Here is a 12,782-nt window from a genome sequence, read left to right as displayed (position 1 = left end):
CTCACACTGGCATACTATACTGGATCTCTTGGGGGTTATGGAAGAAAGCATCATGTCTGCTATTTCCCAACTTCCCAAAGCTTGCTTGAAAAACAAACTGTCTTGTTTGGCAAAGAATTATTCCCTGTTCATTCTATAAATCATGTCCCAAGAAAGCTATGAGCTGCAAGGGTTTTAAATTGGCTTTTAACCCAAAAGGAAGTGGATTGGGTTGTGTGTAAGAGTGTTCTTGTCCAGCACAGTTCATCCTACAACCTACAATCCTATAGTTATGCCATCATCAGTGGGGCAGCACTCTTCCCACTATGTCAGATTTTCCATCTGTTAGGCATGCTTAAAATAGCCTTTATAGTGACATCTGTCCTGATCAGCTTTGCAGTTCTGTTTTCACTGGAATATGGCTATGCACTGACTAATTAAATCTCAATTTCAGGGTAACCCATGCCCAGTAATGTATATGCTTGACTCTGCTGTATGTTGGGTGTTGTTGATGGAAGAAGGCACTGTGGATGGCTAGGCTCCATACTGGAGGCTTTCTTTGATACACAACACAGCAGCATCTTGGGCTATATGTTCGACTGGTCAGAGCTCTTGACCATTGGCCCCTTTCAGGAAAGGGGAAGAGAAAAGCAGGAAAGTGTATATCCATGTGGGATTGCTGATCTGGGTGTGTGCTGTCCAATTCATCCTTGAAATGTTCTGACAGTCAAATTGTATATGCAAAACCTTGGTTTCCTTGAGGCTGATGCAGCTGTGGCAGTAGCCTTTGAGGACCTATTGTAAGCCTGCAAAAATGGACAGAAACAACTTTGTTGCATATGCCCCTGAAAAGGACTTTCCACTGGTATAGATGTCTGGAGCTTTAAAACCCAAGTTTTTTAAGAAGAGGTTTCTACTATAATACTGTACCCTATACTACCATATATTATCTTCAAAGATATCAACATTTTTCTTATTCTTAACTGAAAGTGTTCTGTTTTGTTGCCATCTCTTTTCAATAGAGAAATGACACACAGTTATTTCCCAGTCAGTCTATTCTATGTCCCTGGATATCCAAAAAAAGGTTTTTAAAAAGCAAAGGTTAAAGCATTTAAATCCTACAGTCAGAGGTTTCTAGAGTTATATGCTGTGGGATACAAGTATGACATGACACTGCAGTGCTGTAAATGTTTCCCTGTAGCCTAGGGTATCTCCAGCCCTGTGACACTGTGGTATCTAAACTGAGAGTGTGTGTGTGTATGTTACATCTTGGTATTTAAGGCTGCTGAATATTGAAGACTACCAAAATATGGTAGTACTGAGAGGTGGCTTTGGTGCTGAGCTAATGATGGCTGTGCTGTTATGGTACTGCAGGGGCTGCAGTCCTCTTGGATTGCTGTGGGCTCCTGGGATGGTAGTGTTGCAGGTAGCAGAGGATGTTGTGTGGCCTTGGTGCTGGAGAAGGGCCAGATCATATCAGTGTGGCATGGAAAGAATGGCACAACTCTGGCTTTGGGTGAGATATCCCCAGGCTCTGTGCTGGCACGGATAGGTAGGGGTTATGTGCTTTTTTTCATATTAGGGGCTCTTGTGTGCTGTGATGTAAACTAAGGTATGGCAAACACGCAGCTGAGGTGGAAGGTTTCTTCAGAGCTGGCAAGTGTCTACACCTTCCTCTTCTGATGATTACTTCAGTACAACTTGGGTCATGCAGCTATTGTCACTTGAAGTCCTGGTGTGCAGGGCTGAAATGCATTGCATGGTTGTTTGCTTGGGAAATCAAATAATGACAGTTCTGTATATGTGAAACAGGATTTTCCTGAGGTGGAGGGTTACCAGGGGATGCAAAGGGCAGTTCTGCACAATGGTTCTGTGTGGTGTCCTGTGCACACTACCATCAGTTACATATGGTCACCTTGGTGGCCTTCTTGTGTCTCTGCTTCTCCAGCAATAGGAAGTAGCTTGTGTATAAACGCATGACCACTTGGCAAGCTGGAAGAGGGAAAGCAGCAGCATCTTGTTGCTTTTTCCTTTTTGTTAGAGGGTTGGTTGGAGAAATAAAAGATGGTTGTAGCCAGGTGGAGAGTAACCTCCAAACCACTCTAGACATAGCAGCTTTGAGCTGGTCTCTCTTGCATGCAGGAGGTACAACTGCCTGCTCTGTGGCTCATCTAGATAGACGGTAAGAGGGGAAATCTAATGAACTCCTAGAAAGTCTTTGCAACAAAGGTAATGTCAGAGGCCCATCTCATCTGCCATTGCTAGATTTGAGGTTATTTTGTCTATCCTTGCAGTGGTGACATCTTGTGACTGCTGAGGCTCAGGCTGACTTTCACCAGTACTGATACAGTCTAAAAAGTCAAGAATCAGGTGTGTATATCTGTTCACATCACATTATGTTTTTCTTTAACACAAATCTCACTGACTGTGCTGAAAGATCCCTTGAAATAAGGTAGCACATGAGGCTAAGTAAAACATCTGGCCTCAGGGGCCTTCTGCAGTGTGATGGTATGGGGGAGTGGGTGCTCAAGTTTAAAGAAGCAGTGATACCCTTTCTGCCCAAAAGACAGGGATGATCCTTCCACAAAAGGGTAGAGTTCTTGCATAAAATAGTTAAGAATAAAGAAAACTTGTGAAGGGACCTGAAGTATTCCCCATTCATTGGTTCTGAAATTGATTGCAAAGAGATTGTCCTGGCTTAAAAATTAGAAAATAGGTCAGTGTGACTCATATGTCAATATTTCCTGCTTTAATGGCAACTTGTAAAAGGAGGAAATCTTATTTGTCTTCCATAATATTTCACAGATTATCCCATTCCCATGACAGAATTCTCCCTATGCCCTTGGTCCTGGTGTTGCTTGACTGCAGAGACAGAGTAGTAAATTCACATCTTGGAGTCAAGTTGCTAAGTAACAACCCAAAGATCACCATACAGTCTCTTCAAATGCTGTGGCCAGCTGAAAGCTAGAATCTGCACAAAGCACCAACAATTTCTTCTGAGACAGAGGCCTCACGGATTCAGTGCACATGTAGCAAAGAGGAGCCTGGTAGGCCAGCAGTCCTGCCAGGTCCCTGCCACTGTATTGCCTGGAGATGTCCTCACATGAGAGGGGACAGCTTTATTGCTGCTTTATTGCTTCCCCTAATAATGGGTATCCCATTATCCCATATTTAGCTTGTGCTAAATGGCTGTGATGTTTTGAACATTAATGTTGCCTTTGAATGAAATATTTTTGTTGGTTGAATTGCAAGATTTTTGTCATGCACACAGATCAGTAAATGGTGAACTGTGGAAATCTTGCTGAAGCTTTTAGTTGAAGAAAGACTGGGAACTGCTGGACTAGAGTGACTCTCTGCTGCTGAGGCTTTCTATTCTACCATGCTGGTTTCTTCCTAGGGATCTTGTAGCATTCACACGATATCTTAATGGGAGAGTTTGCAGAAAGTTCTTTGCATAACTGGAAATTCTTGGTTATGGGAAAGCTGTTGGGTAGACTGGCTGATTCCTAGCCTAGACCTTGAGTTTTGCAGCACAAATACAATGTGGTGGCAATGCTTGTTGTAAATTATTCCCCCCTGTGCATCTTTCCATGATGCTGTTATCCCTAAGGAGTAGCTCTGCAAGTCTTCCAGTATCACAAGTTCAAGCCTCAGGAGGGTTGAGTCAACCCTGCTCCAGTGCTGAGAAACAGAGTTCACATGTTTTGCTCACTAGGCGATTTCCCAAATGAGAACATTTCTGTGCTCTCACTGAAGAGGCTACGTTAGCTCTGCATTTCCTAAGTGTCTCCACCCCATGGTAGGAGAGAAGTCATGTTGGAAAGGATAAGAGTCCATGGCTATATAGTTTGCAGCATGCTTTCAGCTGAACGGTGCTATGTATTGCAGTGTTCCATCTGTTCCTGTATCAGCCAAGTTATCTTTAGATCTGAACATATCAGAATTGTATGGTGGTGGTATGAACCACTTCAGCTTGTGCCCCAGCATTACTCTAGTAGTTAGAATTGCTACTGCAAAAAACTTTGTCCGAGATAAAATTGTCTCTTTTTTCCTGCTTAAGTTTTTATTCAGGTTTTTACACAAGCAGAACTCCCACAGCCTTTATATATATTTTTTTTAATATATATTAAAAAGTTGTCTGTATTTGAGAGCCATGTTCCAAACTGCCACCTGTTTCAATAGCAATGCTGCAGCATTGGAGAGGATTACTGCAGAATGCTAAAGTATCTTCCCACAAGCGAAAGCTTCATTTGGTTTGATTGAAAACCAAATTAGATCTCGAGAATCTGACCTTCTGGCATCCTGTCATATATATGTTTAAAGCATCTAACAATAGAGAGTGTATGTGCGCAAGAGTGCCAGCACCTCAATATAGAATCTAGATCCAAATACAAGTGTGTGCGTGTCATGGTACTATTTGCATATGTAAATAAATGGGGCTATATATAGCTCTATATGTTATATACATGTGAAGTGAAGGTGGCAGATATGACAGCTGAATAGCTTTACTGTTTCTGAATTCTGGTGGAGGCTCCCCGCGTGCTCCCTACATCTCTCATGCTTGCCCCTACCCCTCTCAGCCTTTCTGCTATTGCATTTTTCAGGCCTCTGGAGAAGATTGTGTGTGGGGACAGGAGTTGTTAATATTCTGAGTCTGTGCTGAGTTGCTAGGCTACAGAGAAAAATGAACATTCAAGGAAAAGGGATGGTAAAAGGAAGAGGATCTGCTGAGCTGTTTGGAGATCCAGAAAGGTCCTCTAGTCAGATGAAAGGGATCATTTTGGGGAAGGAGGGTGTGCACCTGTGTGGGATGAAATATGGGCAGTCCCTACTGCACTGATACAAGCAGAGTCTCAGGCTGGCTCCAGACAGAAAAATGGCAGAGGAGGGAGTAAAGGGCAAGATCCACTGGCTTCTTCCACGTCACTGCTTGCAAGGTGTGCACAGCTGGCCTCCTACTACCTGTGCCAGGGTGCAGTGCATCACCAGGCTGGAGAATGCCCTCTTATACTGCCTTTGCCCTCTCTTTTCAGGGAGCACTGAGCTTCCATCTGAGGCTCTAGAGAAGAGGGAAGCAAACCCAAAACATACTGCTTACAGGTTGAACCTCATCTCCCTTTTCCACTGCAGCAACCTGCTACCACAGTATCTCCTTTAACTTCAGTATGACTGCAGGGGAAGGCAGCCTGTGGCATCTATGTCCCTGTCCATCCCCTTTGATGCATTCTTAGGTCATGGATACACAAAGTATTGACCCTTTTATCCATCAAGAGTTTGCAGCTAAGATTCAAGGGGTTTTACAATACACAAGCTTCTGTCTGAGCCTAGTTTTCCTGAGTCCCAGTCTAGTTCCTGAACACAAACCCTCTTCCTTTTCATCTGTTCCCTGCGATAAATGAGTGTCAGGTATTTAGCTGTACAGGCTGTGAGCCATCAGACCTACCAGGTGTGTTGTGTTCCAGTCTTCTGGAAGGATAGCTTTGCCCTGTGCTCCTGTTCCTGTCTGCAAGATTTCTTTTCCCTCTCAATATTACTGGCTGTATCAGAACCCTCAGAAAAATTAAACAGTGCCTTTGGGTATTTTTATTATCTGGATACTTTATTTACCGAGCTCACATGGGCTCCCTGCCAATAATTTTCAGCCAGCTCTGCAAATAGAGCTCCTTGGCTCCAGGACTATTGGTCCTGGTACTGCAGAGAGCACTCACTCAGCATGGACAGAGACTGCAGCTTGTTCTCTGCCATCCCGTTGGCTGTGAAGTCAAAGTCTGCTTGCTTGTGGACCTTCACAGCCTGCTGAGATCTCATTTTTCTTCATGCATCCTGTAATAAGCTTGACTTCTTCAGCAGAATCAGGCATGTTTCATACAGCTGCATTTTGAATGCTATTGTCAGTTAACTACACTGCACGCATCCATCAGGTTTATGATCCTACAGCCAAGACTTAGATTGCTTAAGTGGAAGAACAATAGCACAGGCCATATTGTGTGCACTGCTGCTGGTGTCAGCCTGGAATGGTTCCCTTGGCTTCACCCTGGCATAACCAAGGGCAGACTAACCCATGGGTGGAAGCAGAGGTAGACTAAATCCATAATAATACAGTGTCTGGTCAGTACCCTTGACAGTAGAAATTGTTTCCTAGAACAGATCAGTTGGTACTTCTGTACTTTTTGGTTATCCCAGCATGACTATACAGTCCTCTGTTCACACCACAGTTGAGACAGTTGATTGCTAACCATTTTCTCTAATGATAACTCAATCTTACTGAGTTTGTCAACTTAAGGGCCACAGATACAGCTACACAGAATGTTTATATGTAGAAGCAGTCACCCCCAATATAGAACTGGGTCTCTGTGTGCAGGAGTCTTAGGGTTCTCAAGTATAATACTTGGCATCCAGTTTGCCTGGACTTGTTGAAAAGTAGGCATGGTTTTTCAAACCACAGAGCTGCCATCCTTTACCCTTAGGAGACCACCGTTCACCTAACGCAACCCTATTGCCAGAGGTACGTGCTGCTCTTCTGCATTTCACCATCTTATCTGCTTGGTCCCAGTTATCCTTCGTACATGACCAAACTTTGCTTTCTGTGAGTCACTACAAACTTTGGTTTCTAACCTTTTGGTCAAACCAATCTGCGCCAGCCTAGTTGAGGTGATTATTCCATCCAGGACATGTTAGTCGTCTCGCATAATTTAAATGACTTGTTTGCCTCTGGCTACCTCCTGGGAAATTACACCTTTGTGGCAGTTTTTTGACCCTGGAATATCAAACAGTCCTTCTTTAAGTTAAAAAAGTGTCTTTAAAGTACTGTGTGCCTTGATATTTTTGCAGAGAGTCTTGTGATTTCAGTGCTCAGAGCTGTCTATATACAGCATTTTATTCTGCTGTGCAAAGTAGTAATATTGTTTCATAACATGATTCCCTACCAGTGCAGCCCCAAACTGCATTGGTGGTCTTGACTACCACAAGTTCTATTTTTTTTTTTTTCCCCATGGAGAAAAAGTAATTTCTGTTCCTGACACACTTAGCACTTGCCTAGAGATGTGGGGAACCCAAACTGCAGCATGGAGTTAGCATGTTAGCATCAGTGTCTTATTTTTACGCATAACAGAAAATGAGGCATATGTGCAAGAGCCCAAAGTCTCCTACAGAATTAGCATTGAGTGAGCTGAAATTGATACCCAGAGGTGTTTTATAAAGTACCTAATTCCAATGAGCTACTAAGCCCCTTAACTGCTTTAATTCCACATTCCTCTAACCTTTTTTCCCTGTGACTTCTACTAGTCAGTGTCTATATGGAGGACTGCAGAACCTCTCCTGCTTGGGGTAGAGTCTGACTAGGTTGGTGTCCAGTAAAACCCTTGCAAGGGTGAAGAGGATGTTTCATTTAAATGTAAAAAATGTACAGAGGAGTGAAGAGTTCTGCGAATGTTTTGGAGAAGCTACATTTATTTCTTACCAAGTTGCTCCTGCTAGAAAGCCTGTTGAGTTTTAATCACTTGAAGTTAGCATCTCTCAGCAAGCAAGAGGTAAGAAAGTCACTGCAAGGTGAAAATTCTCTAAGGATACATGCAGAGGCTGTGAAGCCCCTTTGAAAAGGTTTAGGGAGCATCACTGGTCTTCCAGCATCGCCTTTCCCTTGGTATAATCTAGTTTTCTTCCCCCATCTTTCTGAGGGCTTTGGAAACTGATATCTTCACTAGTCACTGTTCAAATGTCTCACTCAAATTTAATTTACTCTAATAGTCTAGTTGTTGCGTGTTTAATTAAATACAAAGTGATTATTGAAAACATTTTTGAGCTTTAATGGCTGTATATTAGACATGCCCATATGTGTATGCAGGAGGGCACTGGCAACACATGCAGTAAGGCAGTAAGGGTAGTGCTGGGAAAGTACAAAAAGATGAGTTGGGAGAAGCTGGGTGGGAGAAGGGAGGAGAAGAGGTGGGATACAGGCACCAGCACTGCCCCATGGCTTGTAAGTGTGCAGAAGGCAGTTGTGTAGCATACTAGATTAGTGCAGGCAAACAGTGGAAGGTAAAGTTGGCCTTTCGGAAAGCACCATGTTTTCTGTCATGGGTCAGCAGAAGCCTATGGCAGCATAATTTGTTTTAAATTACCAAGAACTTAAAACCAGAAAGCTTCTTGTAATATAAGTATGCCCTCAGACTCCTCTTCACAGCTCTGCAATGTACGATCGTAATGCTTCTCTGAGACTCCAAAGAGAGTGCACTCATGTTTCTCTGTCTCACACTGTGGTAATGGGTGACCTTTGCATACCTAGGGAGAGGTTAAGAGAAACAAAAGGGGCTAAGTTAAGATTTTGCCTTAAATAAATACAGTAAGAGAAAGAAAGGGTTTGGGAAGAAGACTTCATGAAGCCATTTGGAGACATCTCATGCACTAGTGGAACATAGATGTAAGCAATAACCCTTTAAGGATCTCCAGGAGGGGGAAGGACCCATGTTAGCTTCACAGTTTGGGGCCCATGCCATTGTGGGGACAGACTTCACTTGGGAAAACCTACATCGTACTTCTCATGGAGGGAGGGTTCAGCTTGCTGCCATCCCTGCACTATCTCAAGCCAGTCAGCTATCTAACTTGCCATTTTCCTGGAAGAAATTACTCAGCTGGGGACTTGCTACCTGAGGTCCCTCCTTGTTTAAGTGAGCATCTTACCTGTTTTTAGCACTCCTGGTACTACAATGAGTCCTTACCAGTTCCCAGCCCATCTATCAGTGAGTAGATAGTGTAAGCATCATGGCTTTGATATTCTGTCTTGGTCAAATTAAAAAAAATTGTTCAAATCAATACATGACCTTTTTATCAACTTAAGGCCTTGCCTCTCTGTCCTTAGTCAGCTGTCTGGACAAAACATGACCTTCTGTGTGGGTTTGGCATGGGGAGGTATAGGAACAAAAAATGAGTTTGAACATTTCTTAAGTGGTTCCTCTCTGGGAAAGACAATTTCTCAAGTTATGATGAGGTCTGGCATGAAAAATGGCTGATGAGGCAGAAATGGGAAAGTCAAACTACCCTGTTTTTGGGGGCAGAATGGGCTCTGGCTTTTGTGCAGCTACTAGTTCATGGGGAGCTAAGTGAGGAGACCAGAGCAGCAGAAATGGTGTGCAGTAGCTCACAGATTTTATGGCTTAAGAATAGAAACTGCCTGGCATTGCTTCCTAAGAGCTTGCCTGAGGAAGATGTCATGCTGCAGGTGGTGATTTTGGGATTGCTGCCTGTAACAGTGAGCAAGGTTGCTGTTTTGCATGTGCTCATAGAGCAGGTGATACTTATGCCTGTGCCCATCAGTTCTGGCTTTCTCTTCTTGACCTCTGCTTCCAGCATGACTGGGGCTGTTAAGCAGATGACATATGGTGCTGCCTCCTGCTCAGATATGGCATTGATGTACAGGCTTAGAAGTTTGAAAGCCTTGTCATGGGCTGAACAATGCCCTTGTGGCATAGGACCCAGCTAAGTATGTCCTCTCTTACACCTGCAGGACCAGCACCAATCCAGGTGCTGCAGGGACAAGGCATGGCAGGAGAGAAATAGGGCATCAAAGTGACACTTTACTTGCACACCCCTAGTTGTTGAGGATATAGCTGATATCTGTCCCAGTTTCTGGCCATGCATTCAGCAATTAAACACATGAAAATTGCTGCAAAAGTAGATCAGATTAGTGAGGGGAACATCTCCATGCAAAATATTTCTCAGGTCCTAAAGAAAATCAGTTCAAGAGCACAAAGACCTGCAGCACAGAAGGGCATAGAGCATATCTTAGAGGCCAACACATTCCTGTCCCCCTGCATTACTGGCAGAGAGATTGCAGGTGGAAGGTGTTCTTCCTGATCCCCAAGTCAGTGCAGACATCTGGTTATTCAAAAATAGGGGAGGTGGAAAGAGACTGTGGCTTTCCCACCTGCTAAGCTGAAACATAGGGAGGAGGGCAGTATCTAAAACAGTTGTCACTTTATGTATAGCAGTTGTCATGTAGAACTTCAGACTTGTAAACTGGACACTGGCTTGCACCAAAAGAGAAATTAAAAGCAGCATTTTGGCAGAATGCCCTCCCCATGAAAAGTACAGTGAGTACAAGAGCTGCTGCTTCCTGCCCTAAGCAAAGGTGAGAGTCTGAACAGACTTTGTGCTGTTTTAGAGCTGGAAAGACTGCTATCAGGTATTTACTGATGTCAGATTAACTGGTGCTTGTTAAGGTCTGGAACTCATTGATTTATCTGTGTGGAAATGGACAATCCTTTATGAGGACAAAGTAGTTTTCTTAAGCTTGCTAAGGAAGAGCTATGGCCATCTTGCTCTGTCCTTCATGTATTCTCCTGTTCATTTTACACTGTTCCGCTTCTTTGCAACTCATTGCAGTCGCATCCTGTCTCCTCCCCTAAAAAATAATTCCTCTCATTTCCCCTACCTCCTCCTTAAAATGAAACACACTTGAGGATTACTTTGTCCTTTAATTTCTCTTCCAAGAATGACAGGAACAGGAGCTGGTGTTTAATCATCAAAGAAGTTGAAGCCAACAAACTGTTCATTAGTCTCTGGCAATGGCAGCTTGGTTTTTACTAAGTCAGATGTTCCATTTTTCTCCTTTCTGGAGCATCTTGGCTTTCCTAATGTTCTTTTGTGATCTTGGACAAGGAGACCATATGTCATTTGCTTATATGGGGAAGGACTTTTATTTGGTCACTTTACCAAATTTGGGGTCGAGGGGAAATGGGGGGGGGAAAAGTCAAGTGGCATAGCTAGTGCTAGAGACAAGCTGTAAAACCTCCTTTATCTCTCATGCCCAAAGTCATGTAGTAGTAGAAGAGCAGTGTGCACTCTCCCCTGCAGAAAAGTTATTGCTTCCAGCACCTTGCAAGTGCTTGGTAAAACAACCTCCACTAGCAGCCTGGAATAACCACCTTCACTTTCGAAGCCTCTCAGAAAGGTTTGAGTCATTTGTCATCCACACGAATGGACTAGGCACAGGAGACATCCATGTTGCCAGAAATACCCTATTTTGAGTAAAGATTTAACCCTTTCTTGTACATTATTCCTTCAATTTCTAATCCTGGTTTCAGAGTCCAGTGTAGCTCCCAATGTCATGCACATTTCTGCCTCTGGACAAGTTAAATACAAAGCAAAAATATTTGACCCAACCTGCCGGTGACCCACATCTCCCAGGAGCTGTGCTGAGGGTTTATGCCTGCCCAAGAGGGATGCTTCTGGTGACTTTCTACTGAAAGATGGAGCTTCTGCCTTGCAGCAGGAGGCTCTGTGTTTGGGCTATTCTTTCCTGTTAGTCCCCTTGTTTTAAGACTTGGACTGTATTTTCCACATTAATGCCTAGACCTTCCAAAATACTGTTAAAGTCCTGACTTCATGCTTTTGTAACAGCAAATTCCACAGGCTTTGTGGAAAGTTATTTCCATTGCCTTGTCTTCAGTCTGTTCTTGTGCAACAACCCATTGCAGAACGTCAGATACTGTCATCATACGGCTCTGTTCTGTGTTTAACCTGTGCAACAGTTTTCCCCCACTTGCTGCTTCCTGCCGCTATCTACTACTTTTGAGAGTGCCTGTAGTGTGTTCTGGTCAGTAACCCTTAAGTATCTAAAAGGGTGTGGGACCCTGTAAGCTTGAGTAGCAGAGGGTTATGATTATTTACTGACTTAATACAGGCACTACAGGGAATCAGCAAAGAGTAAGACTGACTTGTACTTGTTTTAAAGTGATGTAAATAGTGGAGAGCTAAACTGTGCAACTCACTACCATGAGATTGCAGATGCCAAAAGCTGAATATTCTGTGAGATAAGAAGAGAAACAGTATCTTCTCTTAAGAAGGTACTAGCTTTGGCTCAGGTGATCTTTAAGCCTCAAATAGGTGGAGAATTAAGTATCACAGCAGAGACCCTGTTTTGCTTATATTTCTCCCTGCTATTCTCTTCACTGTTACTGAAGACAGGATATTAATGTAGAAAGGCTTTTGGTCTGACACAGTACAACTATGTCTCCAAAATCAGCACACACACACCTGTAAGAATACCACTTGGGACATATACTGTGTTTGTGTTCTGTATGCTGACATGAGACTGCACAGGAGAAGGGCAGCTCTTTCCGGGGAAGAGAGGCTCCTTAATCTTGGACCCCTTCTCTTACTGCACTGAGCAGAAAGGGACACAGGATTCTGTCCTCCAAAGGGGTATCCTTGAGCCTAGGGTCTCTACCAGTGAGTCACTGTGGGCAAAGGAGGAGTGCCTTAGGTGGCTTTCCAGTTAAAGACTGAAGCTGCTCTCTGCTGAGTGCTGCCCTTGTTACTGAGGTGCCTTAACTGGTCCTGCTCTCTCTCTTGCTGTTCTTTGATCTGTAGACAAGGAAGTTCAGGTTCACACCTTGAACTGACTCCCTGAAATGTTGTGTCTCTTGGTGATCCAGGGAGCTCCCTGTACATTGATCAATGCACATGCCCGGCCCACAGGCAACTGGACACATGCCCATGTCCTCATCTAGGTTGTGGTGACTTCAGATAGTATCTGCTAACTCTGAGCGCTTCAGCTTCCTCCTGTCCTCCAGTTTGTCAGTGCTTCAGTGGCAAACCCCCTGTGCTCACAGCACCAGGAGTGACCTGCTTTCCTATATTACTCCCCTTTCCTGGACCCACGTGTCCTCTCACTGACTTGGCCTCCTTAAACTTTGACTTCCTCTGCACAAGTGAATTTGTTCCCATTAGACTTAGATCTGACATCCTCATCCTGGGATGCTTCTGCTCCAAGAGGCAGGTTTGGTCTCCTGTAACAGTGGGCT

The 12,782-nt window shown here is 43.8% G+C and overlaps 1 protein-coding gene across 2 annotated transcripts in view; it reads left to right on the top strand.

Annotated features, from left to right (window-relative positions):
* LOC104520483 (gamma-aminobutyric acid receptor subunit beta-4) overlaps nt 1–12,782 on the top strand; it is a 73,664-nt gene that overhangs the window by 32,385 nt on the left and 28,497 nt on the right. The window lies entirely within an intron of this gene.

Source organism: Antrostomus carolinensis, unplaced genomic scaffold, assembly GCF_000700745.2.
Source record: "Antrostomus carolinensis isolate BGI_N321 unplaced genomic scaffold, ASM70074v2 scaffold10162, whole genome shotgun sequence".
NCBI classification, from domain to species: domain Eukaryota; kingdom Metazoa; phylum Chordata; class Aves; order Caprimulgiformes; family Caprimulgidae; genus Antrostomus; species Antrostomus carolinensis.
The sequence above is the reverse complement of the archived record's forward strand: the minus strand, read 5'-3'. Positions and strand labels throughout refer to the sequence as shown.